Source organism: Rana temporaria, chromosome 3 (genome assembly GCF_905171775.1).
Source record: "Rana temporaria chromosome 3, aRanTem1.1, whole genome shotgun sequence".
NCBI lineage: Eukaryota > Metazoa > Chordata > Amphibia > Anura > Ranidae > Rana > Rana temporaria.
This window is the reverse complement of record NC_053491.1, coordinates 148,940,776-148,968,478: the sequence shown is the minus strand read 5'-3', so window position 1 is coordinate 148,968,478 and position 27,703 is coordinate 148,940,776. Positions and strand designations below refer to the sequence as shown.

Genomic DNA, 27,703 nt, shown 5'->3' with positions numbered 1-27,703 from the left:
CACGAACGCTCCGACGGGCCCGTCGCTCTAATGCTACGTCGTTTACGTCGAGTTACGCCATGTAAAAATAGGGCTGAGTCCTATTTGACTAAGCCCTATTAAGTATGGCCGTCGTTCCCGCGTCGAAAATTCAAACTCTACGTTGTTTGCGTAAGGCGTCCGTGAATGGCGCTGGACGCCATTTACGTTACCGTCTAAGCAAATGACGTCGGAGCGACGTCAGTTAGCGCAATGCACGTCGGGTAAGTTACCCGACGGAGCATGCGCAGTACGTCCGGCGTGGGAGCGCGCCTAATTTAAATGGGACTCGCCCCATTAGATTCGGCACGCCTTGCGCCGGACGGATTTGAGTTACACCGCCGCAAATTTCCAGGTAAGTGTGTTGTGGATCGATACCTAACTTAGGAAATTTGCGGCAGTGTAACTTAAATCACTTAAGTTACGTTGCGCTGCGGGGCTGTGGATTTGGCCCAGTGTTCCCGATCACTGCCAGCATCACCAGAAAAGTGTAAATCAGCAACAGTGTTCCTGATCACCCCCATACCAGTCCTGGCATCACCAGTTCAGTGTAAACCAGCAACAGTGCTCCTGACTTCTGCCACAATAGCAGCCAGCAACAGTATTTCAGATCACCACCTCCCAGTGCCAGTAACTCACACAAATACAGCCAACAACACTGTTCCTGATTGACACCACACCAGTGATCACAGGGACTGTTTTTTGTTTTACAGTACAGTGTCACCAGAGCAGACTGGACTTCTATTCATTAGCTGTACAATGCAATTATTAAAAACATGATTACCATGGGTATATATAAGGGAAATTAGCTTGAAGAGTGATCAACCCTACACTCCCCTAAAGTCAGACCAAGCCTCACAGCATGCACACATTCCGTCCTTATTACAGACCCATAGGAAAATTATAGAATTAGAGATCACAACAGAGAAAGTCCTATTTGATATTAAGCAATCTAAATCTTCTAAAAAGGCCCACGTTAAGGTGTCATACCACAACATTTGCTCTGATGTCACACTTGATTAAATATATTTTAATACACCATAATAGGACACTCCTCTATACAAAGACTCTATCAGGGCCCGTATTTGCATGAACCTTGAACACAATAAAGACTTGGAAAAGGCAACTTTTTTTGTTAAAAAAAACAACAATCCTCTCCAGGTCATCATTATACATTGCAGGGACTTCAACAAACCTTTTCCTACCTGTTTCTGCCCCTGAAGGAATAGCTGTTAATTAGATCATGTCTTGCACAGGACTGATTCTGAATGGGAGTGACGTTTTCATTATTGATCAGCTGCTGCACTTGCGGGTCTCTAATGAGGAGAGTGGTGGAATATGCATTCCCTTAGAAGTGATTGACCCTTTAGCAAAATCTCTCCAAAATGGAAATTTCCATTGGAGAAGATTCCTAAAATCTGACTTATCTTAGTGCAGGCTTCTGGGAAAATCAGTGAACCAATCACACAGGCAAGAAATTACATCTCTGGGGGTGGTCCGTATACAATCTTGCATTAGGTTTAACAGAGAATTACAGCACAGCAGATGAAAAGTAAATATTTTTAAAAACAAGTTACAATATGGCTTGTGCCACAATTGTATACACTATATATATTCTTTTTAATTTGCAAAATGTTTCTCCCATGAAAGTGGAGTTACCCTTTAAATTAAAGTTGAAAATACAATATCACCAGACAAACATTGTTAATTGCAAATTTTAAAACAATATATCCATATGGATCAACAGTTTTTTTATTCCTAATTGACAGGCATTGAACCAAATTAGAAGGGAGATCTTGACTCCCTATTAAGATTCAATTGGGACAGCAAGGAGGACAGGAAAGGCATGCTACTCTCTCTTAAAACTACCAAAAGCTTTAAAAACAATATCATGGCAACACATTTTTTACACACTGACTAAATTAAACTTCACAAATGAACTTATTACCATATTAGACTCTCCTTATCCACCCCTACCACAAATATCAGATTGAAAGGACACAAACCTGTTGTTATTCACATCCAGTTGGGCACTAGACAGGAATGCCCCTTGTCAATGCTTCTTCTGCACAAAGTATGACTTCCAGGGTGTTACCACCAGAGTTACTAAGCACACATCCATCTTTTTTGCAGACAACTTACTACTATTCATCCCTTTTCCAATCATCACTGCCTAATCTCTTCAAACCCTTGAGAGAATTTGGGAATATATCAGGACTTAAAGTTAATCACAAGTCAGGAGCCCTAAAACCACTTTACTGGATTCTATGGTCACCAACCTAAAGGATCATTTGAGCTTACCTCAGAAATAACCACACTTTACAAATCAAATTATGCCCCTCTTTTTACAAAGTTGATGTAAAAGATGGATGAGTGGTCTACTTACTCTCTTTCATCAATAGGTAGAGTCTCTATGATTGTTACCTAAGTTCTGTATTATTTTAGAACCTTACCCATCAACCTACCCTCCTCTGATCTGTAAGAAATATATAATCTGACATCATAAAATGTACCTTCTAGGAAACACTCCTGAAACACTACAGCTTATAAACCAGCCTGGTTAAATATCAAATCTCAGGTTGGCATGCCTCATTCTATATGCATTCTTATGTGGCTGCTGCAGAAAAAATATAGTGTCATTTTATGACCTAAACTTTCACATTCACTATGCCTATGGAATAACTCGGGTAACCCATTCTGAATTTTTAAAAATGGCTGACACCACTACAAGGTTAATAAAAAAAGAAACAAATAATATATGCATGCAGGATATCACGCAAAGAGGTTATATCTGTAATACCAGTTTATCCCAGAGGATAGCTTAGGAAATTGATTTAAAACGAGACCAGCAAAGGAGACTAAAACTCATGGATTACCCAAATACACAGGGGAATACTTAGCGTGGCACTTCACCTGAAATTAAACGTTCCACTCCCCCCACACATTATTTCCCCCTGGAAACGGGTATTGGCTCAGATGGCAGTGCTAGAATCCTGGACCGTTAAGAGTCTGTTAATTAAAAGTCAGAAGTTTTGGTAGTTGAAGCTGCTGACTTAATTTTTATACTAAAAACTATAGCTCCTCTTCAACAGGACTCTTGGAAGCTAATTACAAGGTTCTCTCTTAGCTGCTATTTAGTCATCAACAGAATTGCTAAGATCTATTCCAATACCTCTTCGATATGCTTCAGAGGGTGCGAGCAAATGGGCATGATGTTCCAAATGTGGTGGACCTGACCTAAAATTAGACATTACTGCACAATAATATACAGTATACAATGGTATATTCTTCTACCAATATCAAAATCTCAAAGTCTGGCTACACAGGCCACTTAAACAAACTAGTTACTGATATTCCCAGAGACCATCTTCAACATATTGTTGACCACATATTTGTGGTTGATACTACTGGGACTAAAAACAAGATCTACTGAGGTATGATGCATTTAAATCTAGAAAGCATTTTACAGGACAAACAGGAATGGTTTGAGAGAAACTAGAACCTATGGATATGACAATTCCTTTACGTAAGCTCAACTCTAGGGGGTTTGGATGGTATGGATCCATAGGCTGGGAGGAGGATTTACTTTATCTTTCCTTTGCTTTTCTCTCGCTATCAGCTTCATCTTTACTTTCTCTTCTGCCTACTGTACCTTGGAACTTTTACTCGCTGTATTGTTTTTATGATAGACTAACCATTGGAAGCAATAATATACAACCTGCTTTGGATGGGGTTCTGGGTTTCTGATGATGCCATCAGCTAAACAGACAGATACAGGCCTTTGCTTGACTTTCTATGCAACAAACCAATATGTTCAGAGACAGACCCTACCTTTTGTAGCTCAGCTATATTGAATGGCTTTTCATCTTACATTTGTTCAAAATACTCACATTATGTCTCTATTTTACATATGGAGTGTCATAATTACTTTAGCCAAACCAATAAAAAACACTGATATAAAAATATGTCTGATGCTAGGTCTACATTTGTGTTTTCTGTGATTTGTTTAATACCCTGTCACCATGTGAAAGACATAATACAAACTAAGGAAATGTTGTCCCTATTACACAAAGATGATCCACGTTTATAATTGCCCTTATTTCACTTTTTCCACTGGGCAGTTACAGGTATATCAGTCAACATACTACTTTACAAGGCATCAAGCAAATGGCTGTTTTGCTACTGGGCATGGAGTCACGATATCTACTCCATACAAGTCGATACTAGTCCTTCGATCTATGTGCTATGCTCTGCCCCTCGGTATTCAATTGTTAAAAGCCAGAAATTTTGCAAACATTAGTTCTACAACAGGGGTGTCATAACATAAGGGAACCATGGAGCTTCATCTCAACTTGAGGAGGTGTCAAGCCCAACAAGATGATTTCACCATTGTTACTGGCCAAGGCAGATTAAATTAAGTATAATACTCATGTCATAAAGAAAGACATATGAATACAAACCCAGGTAGAAAATATACCCCAATACCTCAGTTTCAGGGTAACAAACCTGACCCATTTTGTACAAATGGGAAGATCATACAAGCATAAACTTTGTACAAATGGGAAGATCATACAAACACAAACCTCTCAGTAAAGTATTTATGTTAAGATTTGTTAAATTGCACTTCTTAAAAATAGGTTCCAGGCAGTAGTTTTTCAGTGGCTATCTAGATGAAGTCAAGGGTTAACATGTGAGAGGATGAAGAAGTAAAAATCTGTTATATAATTTTCAAGACCGTAAAATAAAATGTTCATGAGTTATGCATTTTAACCTTGCTGACCTTCAACCTTGGCAATCACATGCTTCTTCAAATGAATTAAAACAAGTCCTGCGATTTCATGGTTCTTATTTATGCATTTATTTTGTTATACTGTGGCAGCGTTTCGTAATGCCAATCAATATCAAAAGAAGATCTGTGAATCCGTAAAGTGTATGGTTGATATAAAACCACTTACAAAGAGGATTACTTAAATCCAAGACATCCTTCAAATAATGAAAAGTGAGTGATGGGCGGAAAAAGCTAGAAATGCATTGTCAGTTATTGAAGACATCCAAAGCAAACACGCTAGAGAAATAAAAAAATCTAAGAATTTAACATTTAAAGTAACAAAATGCTTATGATTAGGAAGTATCATTTAAATACACAAATGTAAAAATTGCTAAATTGCCAAATGTTTCAAAAACACCATGCTTTAAAGAGACCTTGTCATCACAATTTAGAATCAACTGTAAACACTTCCTTAGATGAGGCAACAGGCCTACTTACGATTTAGTCCCGTTGTTGTATAATCTTGACTTTCTATGCAAAATTACAGGTGATGGGAAAGTGACAAAGATCAAACACTTCTGGGTGTGCCCTACAGAAGGGAGAGAGGGATAGGGGAAGGGGGAGGAGGTTTGTAGGACACTAATACTAGGTGAAAATTGTAGATAGAAATAATAATGTGGGAACAGGGTTTCTTTAATATTTTTTTGTAGGGTTCACTCAGACGTGTTTGGACAAAGCCCTGAACATGTTTGAGCTCATTAATACAATCTAATAAAGATTACCGGCATACTTAAAACTTTTTTAATATGGAAAAGCTAACAAATTGTAAACCCGTAATTTTGTACAATTTGTTAAAGCCCCACTTGATGAAAATAAAAAAAAATGCCCTTGTAGTGGAGAAAATGATAGTTATGCCTGGGGGTTACTTTACAAGCAGCTTTACTTACCATATACCTTGCTTCAGTGCTCTCCTCTTCCTGCCAAAGCTAGCAGCATCATCAACCCTGTACTGTACGTTTAAGCGATAAGGGAGACTGCTGGATCAAGTATTTTTTTCATTCTCACGAATTTGGATTTCCAAGATATGGTAGTATTTCACACAGTGGGCTTTGTCTTGTTAAAGCAGAGTTCCACCCTAAAGTGGAACTTCTGCTCATCGGATCCCCCCCTCCGGTTCCACAATAGGCACCTTTCAGGGGGGAGGGGGCGCAGATACCTGTATAATCCAGGTATTTGCACCCACTTCCGGGGAGAGATATCCACAGAATCCAACCCCCCAGTGGTGTTCTGGGAAACACAGTTCCCCCTGAACACAGCAAGGACCAGCGAAAATGCGCAGCGCAACTCGTGCATGCGCAGTAGGGAACCGGGCAGTGAAGCCGCAATCCTTCATTTCCTGGTTCCCTCACCGAGGATGATGGCGGGGGTAGCCGAGAGATGAGCGATTGCTCATCTGCGGCTGCCAACATCGCGGGCACCCTGGACAGGTAAGTGTCCATTTATTAAAAGTCAGCAGCTGCAGTATTTGTAGCTGCTGGCTTTTAATATTTTTTTTGTTGAGGTGGACCTCCGCTTTAAGCAGGGAAGTTTATTAGAAACATACACTATTTAAAAATAGTCTATATTGTCTGCTACAGAAAACATAAAATAAATATTTAACAATCTTTTAATGGTTCATTATTGTAAATTAGTGTTCAGAACTTTATCATACAGTATTATATTATACAAGTATTTGATACACTGACGATTTTGCAGGTTTTCCTGCTTACAAAGCATATAGAGGTCTGTAATTTTTATCATAGGTACTCTTCAACTGTGAGAGATGGAATCTAAAACAAATCCAGAAAATCACATTGTATAATAATTTTTTATTTTATTGCATAACATAAGTATTTGATACATCAGAAAAGCAGAACTTAATATTTGGTACAGAAACCTGTGTTTGCAATTACAGAGATCATACGTTTCCTGTGGTTCTTGACCAGGTTCGCACACACTGCAGCAGGGATTTTGGCCCACTCCTCCATACAGAGCTTCTCCAGATCCTTCAGGTTTTGGGCCTTTCGCTAGGCAATATGGACTTTCAGCTTCCTCCAAAGATTTTCAATTGGGTTCAGGTCTGTGTGTTTCGGGTCGTTGTCATGCTTGAAGACCCAGCCACGATCCATCTTCAATGCTCTTACTGAGGGAAGGAGGTTGTTGGCCAAGGTCGCCCCATTTATCCTCCCCTCAATACTGTGCAGTCGTCATGTCTCCTTTGCAGAAAAGCATCCCCAAAGAATTAAGTTTCCACCTCCATGCTTCACGGTTGGGATGGTGTTCTTGCGGTTGTAATCATCCTTCTTCCTCCAAATAAGGCGAGTGGAGTTTAGACCAAAAAGCTACATTTTTGTCTCATCAGACCACATGACCTTCTCCCATTCCTCCTCCGGATTATCCAGATGGTCATTGGCAAACCTCAGACGGGCTTGAACAAGCGCTGGCAGGGGGACCTTGCGTGCGCTGCAGGATCTTAATCCATGACGCATATTATGTTACTAATGGTTTTCTTTGAGACTGTGGTCCCAGCTCTCTTCAGGTCATTGACCAGGTCCTACTGTGTAGTTCTGGGCTGATCCCTCACCTTCCTCGTGATCATTGATGCCCCACGAGGTGAGATCGTGCATGGAGACCCAGACCGAGGGAGATTGACCGTCATCTTGAACTGCTTCCATTTTCTAACAGTTGTTGCCTTCTCACCAAGCTGCTTGCCTATTGTCCTGTTGCCCATCCCAGCCTTCTGCAGGTCTACAATTGTATCCCTGATGTCCTTACACAGCTCTCTGGTCTTGGCCATTGTGGAGAGGTTGGAGTCTGTTTTATTGAGTGTCTGGACAGGAGTCTTTTGGACCCCTTTCACACTGAGGGCGTTTTGCAGGCGCTATAGCGTTAAAAATAGTCTGTGCAATCCACCTCGAGGGCTTTCACACTGGAGCAGTTAGCTGGCAGGGCATCAGAAAAAGTCCTACCAGCAGCTTCTTTGGAGCGCATTAGGAGCGGTGAATTCACCGCTCCAAATACGCTCCTGCCCATTGAAATCAATAGGCAGCGCTGCATTGTGGGTCGGTTTTAACCCTTCCTCGGCTGCTATGCGCCGCAAATCCGCAAAATAGCGGCGTTTTACCGCCGACACTATGGGCGCCACAGTGTGAAAGGGCTCCTATACAGGTAACAAGTTCAAACAGGTGCAGTTAATACAGGTAATGAGCGGAGAACAGGAGGGCTTCCTAAAGAAAAAATAACAGGTCTGTGAGAGACGGAATTCTTACTGGTTGGTAGGTGATTATGGAATAAAATGCAAATTAATAATTTAAAAATCATACAATGTTATTTTCTGAATATTTGCTTTAGATTCCATCTCTCACAGTTGAATAGTACACATATGATAATAAATACAGACCTCTACATGCTTTGTAAGTAGGAAAACCTGCAAAATCGTCAGTGTATAAAATATGTGTTCTCCTCACTGTACAGGGAGTGCAGAATTATTAGGCAAGTTGTATTTTTGAGGATTAATTTTATTATTGAACAACAACCATGTTCTCAATGAACCCAAAAAACTCATTAATATCAAAGCTGAATATTTTTGGAAGTAGTTTTTGTTTTGTTTTTAGTTTTAGCTATTTTAGGGGGATATCTGTGTGTGCAGGTGACTATTACTGTGCATAATTATTAGGCAACTTAACAAAAAAAAAATATATACCCATTTCAATTATTTATTTTTACCAGTGAAACCAATATAACATCTCAACATTCACAAATATACATTTCTGACATTCAAAAACAAAACAAAAACAAATCAGTGACCAATATAGCCACCTTTCTTTGCAAGGACACTCAAAAGCCTGCCATCCATGGATTCTGTCAGTGTTTTGATCTGTTCACCATCAACATTGCGTGCAGCAGCAACCGCAGCCTCCCAGACACTGTTCAGAGAGGTGTACTGTTTTCCCTCCTTGTAAATCTCACATTTGATGATGGACCGTAGGTTCTCAATGGGGTTCAGATCAGGTGAACAAGGAGGCCATGTCATTAGTTTTTCTTCTTTCATACCCTTTCTTGCCAGCCACGCTGTGGAGTACTTGGACGCGTGTGATGGAGCATTGTCCTGCATGAAAATCATGTTTTTCTTGAAGGATGCAGACTTCTTCCTGTACCACTGCTTGAAGAAGGTGTCTTCCAGAAACTGGCAGTAGGACTGGGAGTTGAGCTCGACTCCATCCTCAACCCGAAAAGGCCCCACAAGCTCATCTTTGATGATACCAGCCCAAACCAGTACTCCACCTCCACCTTGCTGGCGTCTGAGTCGGACTGGAGCTCTCTGCCCTTTACCAATCCAGCCACGGGCCCATCCATCTGGCCCATCAAGACTCACTCTCATTTTATCAGTCCATAAAACCTTAGAAAAATCAGTCTTGAGATATTTCTTGGCCCAGTCTTGACGTTTCAGCTTGTGTGTCTTGTTCAGTGGTGGTCGTCTTTCAGCCTTTCTTACCTTGGCCATGTCTCTGAGTATTGCACACCTTGTGCTTTTGGGCACTCCAGTGATGTTGCAGCTCTGAAATATGGCCAAACTGGTGGCAAGTGGCATCTTGGCAACTGCACGCTTGACTTTTCTCAGTTCATGGGCAGTTATTTTGCGCCTTGGTTTTTCCACACGCTTCTTGCGACCCTGTTGACTATTTTGAATGAAACGCTTGATTGTTCGATGATCACGCTTCAGAAGCTTTGCAATTTTAAGAGTGCTGCATCCCTCTGCAAGATATCTCACTATTTTTGACTTTTCTGAGCCTGTCAAGTCCTTCTTTTGACCCATTTTGCCAAAGGAAAGGAAGTTGCCTAATAATTATGCACACCTGATATAGGGTGTTGATGTCATTAGACCACACACCTTCTCATTACAGAGATGCACATCACCTAATATGCTTAATTGGTAGTAGGCTTTCGAGCCTATACAGCTTGGAGTAAGACAACATGCATAAAGAGGATGATGTGGTCAAAATACTCATTTGCCTAATAATTCTGCACTCCCTGTATATAGTGGCTGCTTCAAGAGCCCCACTGGATTTGACACTACATTGGTACAGCTAAACCCATATGGAAGAAAAATATATTTCCAATATATTTATTAAAAACAATTATATATTTTAAATATATTTACAATATATTGGCGTACGCAAATATATTTTTACATCTATTCCAAAAATGTAAATTAAAATATATTTTCCAAAGGCATATATTTGAAAATATATTTTTTTTAATATATTTGCCAGCTATTTTTGAGCATCTAAAAAAATGCATTTAACCATATATTTTTAAATATACTTGTAAAGGCATTCCAAAATATAATTTAAATGCATTTTCCAAAGACATATATTGGAAAATATATTTTTAAAATATATTCTTCAGATTTTTTTAACACATGAAAAAAGTAATTTTAACATATATTTTTACATATATTTGTAAATGTGTTCCAAAAATATAATTTTAATATATTTTCCAAAGGCATATATGTGAAAATATATGTTTGTAAATATATGTTTCAGATATTTTTGAACATATAAAAAAAATGCATTTGAACATATATCTTTAAATATACTTGTAAATGCATTCCAAAAATATAATTTAAATGTATTTTCCAAAGATATATATTAGAAAATATATTTTTAAAATATGTTTTTCTGAAAATATTTAGGGGCAGATTCACAAAGCGAGTACGCCGGCGTATCTACTGATACGCCGGCGTACTTTCAAATTTCCCGCGTCGTATCTTTGTTTTGAATCCTCAAAACAAGATACGACGGCATCTGGGTTAGATCCGACAGGCGTACGTCTTCGTACGCCTTCGGATCTAAGATGCAATTCTTCGGCGTCCGCTGGGTAGCGTTCAAGTCGTTTTCTGCGTCGAGTATGCAAATTAGCTATTTCCGACAATCCACGAACGTACGAGCGGCCATCGCATTCTTTTACGTCGTCTCTAGTCAGCTTTTTTCGGCGTATAGTTAAAGCTGCTATGTTAAGTATGGCCGTCGTTCCCGCGTTTAATTTGAATTGAATTGAATTTTTTACGTTCGCGTAAGTCGTCCGTGAATCGGGATGGACGTAATTTACGTCCACGTCAAAACAATGACATCCTTGCGATGTCATTTAGCGCAATGCACGGCGGGAAATTTAGGAACGGAGCATGTTCGTTTGGCATGGGGACGCGCTTCATTTAAATGAAACACGCCCCCTACTCGCCGCATTTGAATTCCACGCCGTTACGCCGCTTGAGATACTCTACGCCGCCGTAACTTACGGCGCAAAATCTTTAAGGATTCGAACCAAAGCCAGGTAAGGTACGGCGGCGTAGCGTATCTCAGATACGATGCGCCGGGCAGATCTTTGTGGATCTGCCCCTTAATGTCTGAGGCCTGGTACACACGATAGGATTGATCCGCGGATACGGTCCGCCGGACCGTATCCGCGGATAAATCCTCTGAGGATTTTGATCCAATGGAGTGTACTCACCATCGGATCGAAATCCGCGCCGAATTTACTCCACGGTGACGTGTCGCGCCGTCGCCGCGATGATGACGCGGCGACGTGCGCGACGCTGTCATATAAGCAATTCCACGCATGCGTCAAATCATTACGACGCATGCGAGGGACGGGTTCGGACAGATCGATCCGGTGAGTCTGTACAGACCACCGGATCGATCCGCTGGAGCCGATTCCAGCGGATAGATTTGTAAGCATGTCTACAAATTTTTATCTGCTGGAAATCGGAAATATCCGCGGATAAATATCCGCTGGAACGTACACACCAGGGGATCTATCCGCTGAAACCGATCCGCTGAGATTTTTCAGCGGATGGATCCTCTCGTGTGTACGGGGCCTAATAAAGACATTTCAACATATATTTTTTCTGACATTTTTGTAACTATGACATAGATAACATTCTGAATACATTTATAAGAGAGCCACTCCCATTTTAAAATGGTTTGTTTTACTCCTTTTAAAAAAAATAAATAAAATAAAAACCAAAAGATTCAAATAAAATATTACATTTTTTTTATAAGATTTTGAGCACATAATCCATTTAATACAAAGCAGATAAACCTCTCGCATCCACTTTCCATTCCCAAAGAATGTCATTCTGAATTGAGAACACTTGTCGGCGGACCAGCAAAATGTCTTAAAATACAGCAAGTCCAGTTAGTTTGATTTATTGATTGACCTGAATGAATGAGAACCTTCACAGACATCCACATCCATAGTCCAAGGATCTTGTCTGCTTACAGGGTACCGAGAGAAACTCCGGATATAAATCATCAATGTTCTGTTTAACCACTTAAGCCCCGGACCATATTGCTGCCTAAAGACCCAAGGGGTTTTTACAGTTCAGGACTGCGTCGCTTTAACAGACAATTGCGCGGTCGTGCGACGTGGCTCCCAAACAAAATTGGCGTCCTTTTTTCCCCCACAAATAGAGCTTTCTTTTGGTGGTATTTGATCACCTCTGCGGTTTTTATTTTTTGCGCTATAAACAAAAATAGAGCGACAATTTTGAAAAAAATGCAATATTTTTTACTTTTTGCTGTAATAAATATCCCCCAAAAACATATATATATAAAAAAAAATTTCCTCAGTTTAGGCCGATACGTATTCTTCTACCTATTTTTGGTAAAAAAAATCGCAATAATCGTTTATCGGTTGGTTTGCGCAAAATTTATAGCGTTTACAAAATAGGGGATAGTTTTTTTGCATTTTTATTTTTTTTACTACTAATGGCGGCGATCAGCGATTTTTTTCGTGACTGCGACATTATGGCGGACACTTCGGACAATTTTGACACATTTTTGAGACAATTGTCATTTTCACAGCAAAAAATGCATTTAAATTGAATTCTTTATTGTGAAAATGACAGTTGCAGTTTGGGAGTTAACCACAGGGGGCGCTGTAGGAGTTAGGGTTTACTTTGTGTGTGTTTACTAGTGTAGGGGTGTGTGGCTGTAGGAATGACGTCATCGATCGTGTCTTCCCTATAAAGGGAATGACGTGATCGATGCGCCGACACAGTGAAGCACGGGGAAGCCGTGTTTACACACGGCTCTCCCCGTTCTTCAGCTCCGGGGAGCGATTGCGACGGAGCGGCTATAAACAAATAGCCGCGCCGTCGTCCCGGATCGCTCCCCGAGCGGACCCGACCTCCGCATGTACGGGGGGGGGGGTCCCGATCGGAACCCCCACCCACGTCTATCAGAGGACGTACAGGTACGTACATGTGCCTGTCCGTGCCATTCTGCTGACGTATATGTACATGAGGAGGTCGGGAAGTGGTTAATCCATGAATCAGTAGTTGCACTATTATTACCAAACTCCCTCATCAGTGTCTTTATGGACCTTGCTTTGTGCACTGGTGTGCAGTCATGTTGGAACAGGAAGGGGCTGTCCCCAAACTGTTCGCACAAAGTTGGGGGCATGAAATTGTCCAAAATGTCTGGGTATGCTGACGCTTTAAGAGTTCCCTTCACTGGAACTAAGGAGCCAAGCCCAACCCCTGAAAAACAACCCCCCACACCATAATCCCCCCTCCACCAAATGATTTGGACCAGAGCACAAAGCAAGGTCCATAAAGACATGGATGAGCGAGTTTGGGGTGGAGGAACTTGACTGGCCTGCACAGAGTCCTGACCTCAACCTGATAGAACACCTTTGGGATGAATGTGCTTCTGGAAGAATAGGACAGCCTTCCCAGAGGAATTGAATCTGTTATAGACTGGGATGCCATTAAAGTTCATGTGTGTGTAAAGGCAGGTGTCCTAATACTTTTGGCAATATAGTATATATAGTATATATACTGTATATTCTTTTTATACTAAGTCCAGTCCATTGTTTGGACTTAGTACCTGCCGAAGGGTAATTCCAGCAGCCAAATAAAAGGAATTGGGATATTAAAGTTCTCCCCAGCACAAAATTAAAACTCAGCAGCTACACAAAGGGGGTTATTTACTAAAGGCAAATCCACTTTGCACTACAAGTGCAAACTACAAATGCAAAGTGCACTTGAAATTGCAAGGAAAGTGCACTTGGAAGTGCAGTCGCTGTAGAACCGAGGGGAGAAAGGAAAATAAAAAAACAGCATTTTAGCTTGCACATGATTGGATGATAAAATCAGCAGAGCTTCCCCTCATTTCAGATCTACCCCTCAGATTTACAGCGCCTGCACTTACATGTGCACTTTCAGTGCAATTTCAAGTGCACTTTGCACTTGTAGTGCAAAGTGAATTTGCCTTTAGTAAATAACCCCCATACTGTACACATACCACAGCTGCTGACTTAATATTAGGACACTTACCTGTCCTGGAATCCGGCGATGTTGGTACCCCAGCCAATGTTTCCATTGGCTCTCGGTTGCTGCTGCCGCCATTCCCTATAGGGGCCAATTCACACCACATGCAGTCCAGTGCGTTTTTTTTCTGCATGGAAAGTAGGTTATATGGTTTTTAATGGCATAATTCACATCAGTGCTTGCAGTTCCAGAAAAAAAGTAGAGCATGCTGCATTTTTCCTGCACTGGACTGTAATGGAACACTGTAAAGCACATCAAAAACGCACTTAGAATACACCTGAACGCACATGTCCTTATCTAAGGTTAAGAAAAAAAGGAGGAAAATGCACTGGAATGCTTTAAAAACACACCAAACATGCCCTGGAATGCATCAAAAACATGCATGCAGAAAAGCATCAGCCGCAGCGAGATCTCTCGGAAGTGGGGACAGGTACCTATCAAAAACAGGAACCTGCTCCCCTCCCCCGAAAGGTGGCAAATGTGGCAAATTAGGGGGGGGGGGCAAATAAGTGGAGCTTCCACTTTTGGGTGGAACTTCGCTTTAAGTGTCAGGCCCCGTACACACGACCGAGTTTCTCGGCAGAATTCAGCCAGAAACTCGGTTCAGAGCTGAATTCTGCCGAGAAACCCGGCCGTGTGTACACTTTCGGCCGAGGAAGCCGACGAGGACCTCGGCGAGGAAATAGAGAACATGTTCTCTATTTCCTCGTTGTTCAATGGGAAATTTCAGCTCGCCGAGATCCTCGGCGGCTTCACAAGGAACTCGACGGACAAAACGATGTGTTTTGCCCGTCGAGTTCCTCGGTCGTGTGTACGCGGCCTCATATCCCTGCCCAAGCTGCACTGTTGTCATGTGCCAATACTAGGCTGGGCTGGAAGATAAATATGGAAGTGATGAGAGCTGCATTCTTGTGTGTGTGTGTGTATACACAGTATATATGTGTGTGTATATAATATATATATATATACATACATACATACATACACACACACACACACACACACACATAGAGTATATCTGATTATATATATATATATATATATATATATATATATATATATATATATATATATATATATATATATATATATATATACACACACACATAGCAGAATGAATATACAGTGTGTATGTATGTATGTGTGTGTATATATATATATATATATATATATATATATATATATATATATATATATATAGAATGCCTCTCCCATCACTTACTTACATGTATAAATATTTTTCTCATTTCTTTTTTTTCATTCCTTTTATTGGGATGTGGGTCTGTGATTTCTGTGCCTTCAATCTTCTAATATGTAAATCCTGCCCTGGGAAAAACTATTCAAACAGACAGACTTCTATCATAATACAGGAAGACAGGAAGTGAGCTGGGTGGGAACCAGAGGGGTGGTGAACTTCCACCTCTCACTTCCTGTAAGGCCTAGTCTGAAAAAGAAAGCATGGCATGGTGGAGATACTCTGTATTCTCCTGGATGGATTCTCCTGGATGGATTCTCCTGGATTAAAGGTATGTCTTCTATCAAATAATATTAGAATTGTGACAGTTTGGTGCATGAGTTAAGTTGTATTTGTCTATTTCCTGCTGAATAGTTCTCATTCTGTGTGCATTCACCTTCCCAGTTACCATGCAGCATGTGCACAGTAATGTAATATTATAGAGCTCCTCTTCCACAGCATGTCACTCTGCTTCATATAATATGTGTGGCTTATATCCAGTAACTGTGTAGCATACTTTCAGTGCACATTGCTGCATATAATATTATACGGCTTCCATTCTATATCCACTCATCATGCAGCATAGGGGTTGATTTACTGAAGGCAAATCCATTTTGCACTACAAGTGCACTTGAAAATGCAGTCGCTATAGATCGGAGGGGAAGATCTGAAATGAGGGGAAGCTCTGCTGATTTTATCATCCAATCATGTACAAGCAAAAATGCTTTTTTTTTTTCCATGTCCCCTTCAGATCTACAGCGACTGCACTTCCAAGTGACTTGTAGTGCAAAGTGGATTTGCCTTTAGTAAATATACCCCATTATAATGTCAGGGCACAGTGCTACCAATGTTTTATGTCTCCCTCCTTTTTGCATATTATTATCTGCCCTGCTACTAGGTGCCAACAGATATGGATTTTTCCATACAGATACCAATTATGGGCCACCTTTCAGGCCGATAACAATATGAGGTACTGATATTCTGTTTACATCTAGCTGCCCCAGAAGTAGCCTGATATCAGTTGACACCTAGGCCTTTTTTGTATTCTAACAGCCACTGGCCACTGTCAGAATACAGGAAAAAAGAGCAGATAGCAGGGGAATCAATAGCCAGGTTGCTATTGACTATTTTAAATTGCAGTAGCCAATAGCTAGTGGGCTATTACACCCGCCCACTGCCTGTTGTCAATCAGCAAAGGAGAGGATTTGAAGAACATTCTTCTTCAGGTCTTCCTCTGCTGATTGACAGCAGGCAGTGGGAAGGGGGCGCAATAATCAGCCTAATTTTAAAATTTAAACAGCCAATGGCAGTCTGGCTATGGTTCCCCCACTACCTGCGGTTTACATTCAGCTGCCATCAAATAAAGTGTGCAGAAAGAGGTTAGCGGTGTGGGGGGGGGGGGGGTGGTGGATGGGGTGTGTGTGTGTGAGGGGGGGTGGATGGGGTGTGGAGGTGGAAAGCTAATTTTTTTTTTTTTTTTTTGAGGGATTATGACAGATGGGCCGCCAGCCGCTGTCACCAATTTGGTGTATTAACCTCTCAATGTTTATACATATAATTGGACATTAATTTTGTGAATTTATATACTAATTTTTCCGTGCACTCTGATTTTTTGTTTTGGTTAATTATTGTGCACCGTTTTTGGCATATCAGCCCCTGGATGCCAATATTTCAATGTGAATTGGTATTGGTGAAATTTTTGTATTTTAATCGAATTTTTTATATTGGCGCAGTCTTTTCATTTTTTATCTATTTATTGTGTGTTATTCCACCAGTACTGATTTTTTTTATCTTTATTTTCTATTTGACCAATCATTTTCCCTTTCATTCTACAGTGTTTTATGGCAGAGTTAGGCAACCTTAGGCTTCGTACACACGACCGGATCTATCCGCTGGGATTGATCCGCGGATCAGTTCCAGCGGACAAATCCGGTCGTCTGTACGGCATAGCGGATATTTATCCGCGGAGATTCCTCCGGCCGATCGATTTCAAGCGGATAGAAATTTCTTAGCATGCTAAGAAATCTATCCGCTTGAATCGTGTCCAGCGGATTAATCCGGTCGTCTGTACAGACTCACCGGATCAATCCGCCCGCTCCCCTCCCTCGCATGCGTCGTAATGATTCGACGCATGCGTGGAAGTACTTACCTTCCAGCGTCGCGCACGTCGCCGCGTCATCGTCGCGGCGACACGTCACCGCGGATGTATTCCGCGCGGATTTTGATCCGATGGTGTGTACAAGCCATCGGATCAAAATCCGGAGGAGGAATCTCCGCTGGAAACGGTCCGGCAGACCGTTTCCAGCGGATATCCCCTCGTGTGTACGGGGCCTTAGAGAGGTGGAGATCTACCTGAACAACATGGGAGAAATCAAAGATCACTGGGCACAGTGTCCTCCAATATTGCCTCCTCACACCTGACTAAAACCTATAATTGCCGTACTACCGCGCTGCAATCACGTGCCTTTCACTGCAATTATGGGTGTTAACATTTTGCCTCCTCACCACCTTGCAGAATTTCTCAGAGGAGCATTGCATACCGCACTTGTGAATGAGCCCTTAGTTGCATTTGGCAATAGCACTTTTAAGGCTCATTCACATGTGAATTTGGGGGTGGTAAAACCCTGCCCCCAATCCCTACCCCCTTTAGCTTCTAAGTGGGGGTCAGGGTGCCATAGGAGGTGGATGCTTGAGAGTTACTATTAGCTCTCAAGCAACCAGAAACAACAGTACCAATGGGGATCGTTGGGTAACTGGGAGTTTACTGTACTACATTCATTATAGTATCAGTGAGGTAACTACATACTATATACACAAGTAGGATTTTTGTTTTGTGGAACATCTTTACTTTTACCTTGGGAGAAACCCTCCTGGAATATTTTTGATCTAGTGGGGGGGTCAGCAGCAGACTGGAGGAAGCCCTCTAATCATGTAAAAGTACATTTTTCCATGTCATCAATTTCTAACAAATGAAATGAATGCATATAGTGAGAAAATAGGCCATTATGTTACTTAAAAAGTTTTTATGCATTTCCATAGATTTGCCTGGCGTAATGGATACTTTGAAAACCACAAGAGCGCAGCTAATAGTACTGAAGAATGATGGTGGAAGTTCATCCTGTGTGGGTGTATCGTGTGCATCACCTTCTGTCCCGTCTGAAGAGTTGAACTCATCTCCTTGTCAAGTGTCGTACTCAAGGCCTAAACAGGTAGGTTTTCTTTTGGTACCGAAACATTAAAACGTATTTTTTTTAAATATCAAACATGTCCTACTCCTATTTACCTGCTCTGTTACCATTTTTGCACAGAGCAGCTCAGATCCTTCTTTTCTCAGGTCCCATGCCAGTGCTCCTGAACCAGAGCTCTGTGTGTCCAATCACACACTAAGCCTTGCCTTGGCCCCATCTCCTAATTAGCTCACTGGCTGTGATTGATAGCATCGGGAGCCAATAGCTCCCACCGCTACAGAAAGCCAATCAGCAGTGCAAGTCCCTGGAGAGACAAGGCTCTCGTGGGCATCGCTGGATCGAGAGAGGACTCATGTAAGTATAGGGGGGCTGCTGCACACAGAAGTTTTTTTTTTTTTACCTTCATGCATAGAATACATGAAGGTAAAAACCCTTGTGTCTTTACAACCACTTCAATAAAAAGTAACCTTTAAGGCGGTGCCTCCAAGCGGCTGACAGATGGAGAGAAGCAGGTACAGTTAGACCCTATGAAAACATCAGCTTTGACATGTAGACTGTAAGCCAATTTGACTGTTGTGTCAAAATGAGATATCTTGCTCAGTCTGAACTAATAAGGCAAGTTGTAGGCAAGATGTTGATTTTTATACAGATTTTTGAAAAGTCTACAATATTTTGATGTTTTTATACATGCTTAATTTTGTTAGTTTTATTTACTCAGCTGCATCTGTTAGACCCCTTTCACACTGAGGCAGTTTTCAGGCGTTTTAGCGCTAGAAATAGCCTCTAAAAAGCTCATAAAACTGCATCCCTTACAGTGCAATGAGTAATTTCACACTGGGGCGATGCTCTTGCGCAACATTAGAAAAAGTCCTGCAAGCAGCATCTGGGGCGGGTTGGGAGCGCTATAAATAGCGCTCCTAAAACGCACCTGCCTATTGAAATTAATGGGCAGTGCTTCCAAAGCACCCTAAAAGCGCATTAAAAACTGGACTTTTTCCCTTTAAAAAAAAAACGCCTAAAAAGTGCTACAAAAACACTGCAAAACCGCCGGAGCTTTAGCAGCGCTGCAGTGTGAAAAGGGTCTTATATGGCTTTTGATTCACAGGGAAAATCTAATAAGTCTAATATTTTCCATTTACTTTTTAAAGCTGCTACTTTGGCAAAGTTTCCTGGGACTTCATAAGCTGTGATCAGTGACGCTGTTACGAGAAAAATTGCGGCGTTGAAATATCACCTGAAGGGAAACATCAGGAACCTCAGCAGAATACCACAAACTTGTATGTCATTAATGTCATTTACCACAGTTAACACCACTTTCTATTCCCTGTGTTGTAGTTTTTGTATATTTACATGATAATAAAGTTGTATGTATTGTACTGCGTTATTGTTTTTTTTCCAAATGTTTGCTAGTTTTATAGGCCTACAATATATAAAATACAATATATAAATACACAGCATTTCAAAATGTAATAGGAATGTATTTTTTTTAAAATGTTGCATTCAGAAGTACATTTACATTTATATTTAAAATATATTTTAAAAAAACATTCTTAATCTATTTTTCCGAAATATATTGCCATATATTTGAAATGCTACAATTTTGGCCAGATTCAATATATTTCAAAAATATATTTCAATATATTTGTGCATATATTTCGGAATGCATTGTGAAATATGTTGCAAATATATTCATAAATATATGTTAAATGTACTTCTGAATGCATTTGGCAATATATTTTTGCAGCCATAAATATATTGCAAAGGGCATTTTGGAATGCATTGTGAATATATTCATAAATATATGCGAAATGTACTTCTGAATGCATTTAGCAATATATTTCTGAATATATTCACAATGCATTCCAAAATGCACATTGCAATATATTTATGGTTGCATAAATATATTGATAAATGCATTCAGAAGTACATTTAACATATATTTATGAATATATTTGCAACATATTTCACAATGCATTCCAAAATATATTCACAAATATATTGAAATATATTTTTGAAATATATTGAATCTGGCCAAAATTGTAGAATTTCAAATATATGGCAATATATTTGAGAAACATATATTAAGAATGTTTTTTTAAAATATATTTAAAATATATTTTACTTCCACATGGGAATCCTCATACTAGGAACCTCTCCTTCCCACTAACCTACACAATATAGCTATAAGAAGCTCTGTAAGGATTGCGCTACCGTGGGTAATTTATATTTAATCCTGTGTATCATCAGATTATTTAAAAAATGTTGTTTTAGTGCTTACATACTGTTTATGAGATTAACCTGACCTTGCATCCTGCTAGTATCTGAAGTTAAGTGGCTTATTATCAGTGGTATTCATGAAACATTTCAAAGACTAGAATGTAAAAGACTGCTTTGTACACTAGTGTAATGACTTATGTTATGGAAAATGCATAACAATTGGGGAAATCTTGACCAGCTATTTCAACTTATATGTCCTTAACTGTGCAAAATGTATAACTTGTGTGACAGCAAGTCAGGTAAATCTGTGGGTGTTGTCACGGACGGGAGATACATTTCTGCCTTGTTTGGACAATACAGTACACCAATCATTATCAGGCGTCGGCTACAAACGTAGCCAGAGAAAGGCTAAAGGTCGTTGAAAAACTTCAGCTGTTCAGAATGAGGCAATTAAGGCCTCTATAAGTAGCCCAGAGGATTACCACTAATTTGCTGCATCCTGAAGCTTTGTGAGGAAGGAGAGCAGTACTGAAAGTCTTGTGAGGAGGTGAGGAGAGGATTGATTTTTCTGTGTGATAAAAATCAAAAGACTATTGTTTTGTGCTGTATGACCAGCACTGTCTGCCCAGTGCTAGGCTGAGTCAGACTCCATAGATAGGTTCCTGTGTGGAAGGTAGATGCCCAGAGTGGCTAGGGTTTATTTTATGTTTGATTTTGTTTATGCTGTTTGGATGCTTGCAATTGTTTTCCAGCAAGATGGAAAAATAAACCAAGAACTTTGTTTTCAACCGTCTTCGACTGCCAGACTGTATAAATTCAGTGTGTGGTGAACCCATCCAAGGGGTCACACACCCCGCTACCGAGCTAACCCCGTACACTTGCTATAACAAAAACTCTGTGAAAGACTTTACTCTTCATTTACACCAAAGAAGTCACACCACTCTTTGAGCATTACATTTACAAACATTTAAAATTAATTCAATAAACACATGCTAGTCCCACCCCCCCCCCCCCAAAGCAAAGTTTATTCAACAAAGAAAAATGGAGGAAAATTAAAAGGTGAGGTATACAAAAACCAGAAGAAATACAGTATCTTTGTATAACAATGTATATTAGTGCCGTTCACACAGGGGCAACCTGACTTACAGCGCGACTTTGCAAGGCGACTTTAGCGCGACTTTGCAAGGCGACTTTAGCGCGACTTGGAGAAACTTACAGCACGACTTAAAGTTGCCTCCACGACATGCGACTTTGGCCAATCACAGAATAATCAGCTCTGTGGGAGGGAGGAAATTTGCCTGAGTAAACTATTTTCTTTTCCTGTAAAGTTGCTTCAGTTAAGACAGTGATCTGAGTTTGGAGGCGACTTCCATTGAAATCAAGGGGTATAAGTTACCTAGAAGTCACCTGGAACCTTTTCTGAAGTCGGAGAAACTTCAGTAGTGTACATTAAGACATCTCTCATTCACTTCAATGGAATTTCTCATGTCACGCAAATTGGGGCGACACAAGTCGGATCCCAAGTCACGGTAGTATGAACCAGCACTTAGATGGTTTGCTTTTTTAAACAAAATCATGTTTTAAATAATGAATCAATATTCCAATAACATGAAAAGGTTTAAATAGGTAAAAACAAATGCAAAATACATAAATAAAAATAAAACAGGATAGCTAGAAAAGGTAGCCATACAAACTAGCTGACAAAAAGTAAACAGTGTTTCGACTTGAAACTAAAAATAATGGCATATAAAAGTTACTTGGCCAATCTGGTCAAGAAATTTTTCGTCACGTTGTAAAAAGCTGCCGCTCGGTAAGGCATCTTTTCAACTTTACAGTTGTCTTCTGTCAAGCAGACAGAAAGTAAAACCAGATAATGAAACAGTTTTATTAGCAACATTCACATTGTCTTTTCTGTGATTTAAAATTATATTGCAGTGACCATATCTTCACAGTTCACAAATACCTACAAAAACAAACATATTTATACAATATTGCTATGTGCCACAGAAAGACTGCAGCTACCATAAAATGTGTGCTATAATTTCAATCTTCATTCCAGCACCTCTAGTTTACAACTAGGTTGCTCACAAAGAAAGTTAGTCATGCTGGAATTCTTGATGGCTATTAGTTTTGACAAGTCTTCATTCACATATTTAAGAGGCCAGCATCGCAGCTTGTGTTAATATGGTTTCTGAAGAATAGATTTGCCTAGTATAACATGGAACTGACAAAGCAGAATAGCTTTACCATTTGTTCGATAAGTTCATTTATTAGTAAACAACTGAGTAGGGTAAATTTTTCCAACATATTTAAAAGGTGCATATGGGCTATTTCTTCTAGGTAAAGTGTCACCCAAACCTATTCAGAGTATATTTTTTGAAACATGCATCTAACGTAGCAAGACTTTCTATGCTAGTGCCAGGGTAAACTAGTATTAACATCAAATATTAATAATTTAGCTTTGGTCAAGCTTGGTTGATTAGCAAACCTGCATGTATTGTTGCCAATAATGGTACACTATGGTCAAATCTGAAAATGTAAGTGCTTGTAAACCCTTTACTACCACTTTTTGCTACAGGTAAGTCTATAATAAAGCTTACCTGTAGCTACCCCAGATATCTCCTAAACCTGCACGATTTAGGAGATATCCCCTGTATCTGCGCACTGAAGCAACGGCACGTTTCTTCAGTGAGTGTGCAGTTACCGACGGCTCCCGCACGCATGTGCAGGAGAGATGTCGCTTCGGCCAATCACAGTGCTGGAGCACGCGATACCCGGCGTTACTGCGGGAGCGATGTTGCCGGCCAGAGCAGGGTACGAGGACATCTGAGGGGGCTTTGATCTAAGGTAAGTAATTCATAAGTATGCTATGCATACTAGCTCATTATGCCTTTGTCTTGCAGGTTTTTTTTTTTTTTTTCGTGGGTTTACAACCTTTTAAAACCCCTTTCATGCTGAGGGCATTCGCAGGCGCTATAGCGTTAAAAATAGCGCCTGCAATCTGCCCTTAAACAGCTGCTCCTCACACTCCAGTGTGAAAGCCCTGCGCTGGCAGGGCGTCAGAAAAAGTCCTGTCAGCAGCTTCTTTGAAACGCATTAGCAGCGGTGAACTTACCGCTGCCAATACGCTCCTGCCCCTTGAAATCAATGAGCAGCGCTGCTGTACCACCGGCAATACTCCGATGTAGCGGTGCATTGCCGGCTGTATTAACCCTTTCTCGGCCGCTAGCAGGGGATTAAAAGATCCCCGCTAGTGGCTGAGAAGCGCCGCAAATTTAACGGTAAAATATTGCGTTTTACCACTATTTTACTTCCGACGCTATGGTTGGCACCAGTGTGAAAGGGGTCTTAGAAGCATGTTCAATGAAAGTAAGCCAAGTAAACTTCACAAGCACACTTTTTGAACAAGCTGCTCCAGATGGTCAGCTTCTTTGCAGTGGTCCAGTGCATACTAGACTTGTTGCAAGCTTCTAATGCCACCAAATAAAGATCCTCAGTTGTATTCACTAGTCACTGAAATTTATAAACTTTCCTAGTGTAGAACCCATGGAACTCAAATGCATTTTTGCAGTGGATTAAAACTTACTGCTTATGAACCTGCCAGCCCATAAAAAGCTTCTGGAACCAGGTAAGTGTGGATATCATAATCATCACCCACTCTACCACCATGCAACATCTTTATTCTTTTATTTGGTTTTAAGGATGGTCTTGCACACCGATGCTTCATCCCTCATCAAACCAAATCAACTTGGCTATACATATGCCTGCTAGCTGCTACACGTTCCATTATCAAAAAATGGAACTCAACTAACCCTCCAACCATCACCGATGTTAAAACCTGCTATTCAGACTTGATGTTGAATTATGTTCTCATCTATTATAATCTTGCTTTATGTCCAAATGGAAATAATATACTAGGACCATCTCATACGGTTGAGAATAAGTTGGACCTTCTGCCTCCCCACATACTGATTCAATAAATGTCCTCACTTATCCTATGTCCTGCTACTATTGCATCATCTCCAAACTTAGGTGATCTGGTTGCATTTTTTTTCTTCTCCTCCAGGATATGGATTTGTGTCCTGTTATGTTTTTTGATTATAGTTGTTCTTATTCTCAAACCTTCCTTTAAGGTTAGGCAGTAAGTGAGCATGTTGTCCCTGAAGTTGATGTGTTAAAAGCAAAAAAAAATGGGCAAGTGTAAGGATTTGAGCAACTTTGGCAGGGGCTAAATTATAATGGCTAGACAACAGGGTCAGAACAAATTGCAGCTCTCATGGGATGTTCCCAGCCTACAGTGGTCATGACCAACCAAACTGGTCCAAGGAAGGAAAAACGGTGAACCGGCAACAGGGTCACGAGCGACCAAGGCTCGCTGAAGGAGCAAAGGCTGGTAGTGATAGCAAGGTGTCACGTCACATAGTGCACTCCAGTTTGTTGTGTATTGGGCTATATAGCCAATCAGGGTGCCCATGCTGACCTGTGTCAACAACCAAAAGTGCCTGCAACGGGTGCGTGAGCATTGGGACTGGTCTGATGAATTATGTTTTTTTAAGCTAGGAGAGGAAGAAAACAAGGAGAGGGTGGCTGTGACCATCCTAACTCAAGTAAATAAGCAGCTGGGTTTGGGGGTTTTCAGAGTAAACTTATGTAGGGGGGTCGGGTATGGTGGGTAAGAATTTTTTAATGAATGTACACCTTTACATTAAAGTGGTTGTAAACCCTTACATATACCCAGTGAGGTGACTTGCCTCAGGTGATACACAGAGATGAAAAAAATCATGTACTTGTTTATCTGCAGTCTTCTGTTCTCTACATCTGTTCAAATCAAAAATGTATAAAGCTTGTCTGAGCTGTCACAAAACAGGGAGTGGAGAGCTGAAGTTACATGCTGCACCTCTCAAGGAGGAGAGCTCTGACAGCTTATTGGAGAGAAGGACATACCCCACCCCACCCCACCCCACCCCCCCCGTCACACAGCACACAGGAACAGAGCTGAGGTTGTCAATTAGTTTTAGCTCCCTCCATACATTTTGTATAGGATTAAGGTCTGGAGAATGGCTAGGCCACTCAATGACCTTAATGTGCTTCTTCTTGAGCCACTCCTTTGTTGCCTTGGCAGTATGTTTTGGGTCATTGTCATACTGGAAGACCCATCCACGACCCATCTTCAGTGTTCTCGCTGAGGAGAGAAGGTTCTCATCCAAGGTTTTACAATACATGGCCCGTCCTTTGGCCCCACAATGCAGCATAGTCGGCCTGTACTTTTAGCAGAGAAACAGCCACAAAGCATCATGTTTCCATCTCCATGCTTGACTGTAGGGATGGTGTTCTTAGGGTCATAGTCAGCTTCTTTCTTCCTTCAAACTTAGCAAGATCAAATACTTAATTTACTCACTGAACTGCAACTCAATTTATAACATTTGTATAATTTATTTATGGATTTTTGGTTGAAATACGGTCTCTGTCATTTAAAATACACATATGATGAACATTATAGACCCTAAATTTCTTTGTAAGTGGGCAAACTTACAAAATCTGCAGGGGATCAAATCATTATTTTCCCCACTCTCCATTTCTGAGGTTTACAACCACTTTAATATTAACAAGATCCCTCAAAAACCTTACCTATAACTGGGATCAGGCTTGTTTCATTACTGAGCTGCTAGCTCCCCCCTGGTTATGGCCACACACAGAGAAAAATCCACATTAGAAACATGTTGACTGGCTACCTGAGCATCTATCCAGTACCTCTTCTTCATACAGATGTACCGTTAAGCATGGGTCATAGCCAAATCTCAGTAATAAGGGGTCTTAAAGTAGGTTGAAAGGCCAAACAAACTCTTAAAATCACACTTCTCCCATTGCTCTGACAATTTTCTGTATACATTTATAATAAAATAATATAGAAACACTTTTACGTTTAGTCTATGTGCAGTCAAACCCTCTGGCTCGTCTCTTTTTTTTGGCAGCTTGTGGAGTTCAGGCTGATGGATGTCTCAGAAGCACTATCTACTGGCCAATAACGGTGCTAAAGAGCAATGTGTTAACATTTCTACCAAAAGCAGTTTTACCCCTTTCACACTGGGGCGCTTTTCAGGCATTTTAGCCCTAAATAGAGTGCCTGTAAAGTGCCTGAAAAGCACCTTGCATACCTCCCCAGTGTGAAAGCCCCATTGCTTTTACACTGGGGCAGCATGCTTGCAGGATGGGGAAAAAAAAGTCATGCAAGCAGCATCTTTGGGGCGGTGTGGGAGTGGTGTATACACCGCTCCCAAAACAGCACTGCCGAAGCACCTGCAAAGCGCTTTGACCGCAACGCAGGTGATTTTAAACCTTTCTCCAGCTACTAGCGGGGGTTAAAACTGCCTCACTAGCGGACGAAAAGCACCGCTAAAGCTAGTGGTGCTTTACTGCTTATGCCGGCACCGCACCAGTGTGAAAGTACCCTAAGAGTTCTGACTTAGAGAGCAGATAGAACTGTGGAAAAATTCAGCAACATCATCATATCATCATCACCCCTTCACAGGAGATAAAAGATTCACAACAACACTGGCAAGGTCAAACGGTTAGAAACCGGATACACATTTAGAACTTAAAAAAAACATACTAGATTCATAGGAAACTTCTAGGGGTTGTAAAGCTTATTTTTTTTTTTTAAATAACAAACATATCATTCTTACCTCCACTGTGCAGTTAGTTTTGCTAAGCAATAGCTAAGCCCCTCAGGAAGCTCTCTCCCAAGGGGGTTACCTTGCGGGTGCGCTCCCGTCTCATACACTCTGCGTCCATAAAAACAGAGTATATGTCTCAGTCCCGCCCGCTGCGACATTGGATTTGATTGACAGCAGCGTGAGCCAATGGCTGCGCTGCTATCAATCTATCCAATCAACGCCCAGAAGCAG

The 27,703-nt window shown here is 40.8% G+C and overlaps 1 protein-coding gene and 1 long non-coding RNA gene across 2 annotated transcripts in view; one reads left to right on the top strand and one right to left on the bottom strand.

The window, feature by feature from the left end:
- TBC1D22A (TBC1 domain family member 22A) overlaps positions 1–27,703 on the bottom strand; it is a 735,477-nt gene that overhangs the window by 86,777 nt on the left and 620,997 nt on the right. The gene's annotated exons all lie outside the window — the stretch shown is intronic.
- On the top strand, positions 15,667–19,770 carry LOC120931807. The gene is made up of 3 exons (XR_005747898.1): positions 15,667–15,685; positions 18,433–18,602; positions 19,730–19,770. It is a non-coding gene; the product is annotated as an uncharacterized LOC120931807 (long non-coding RNA).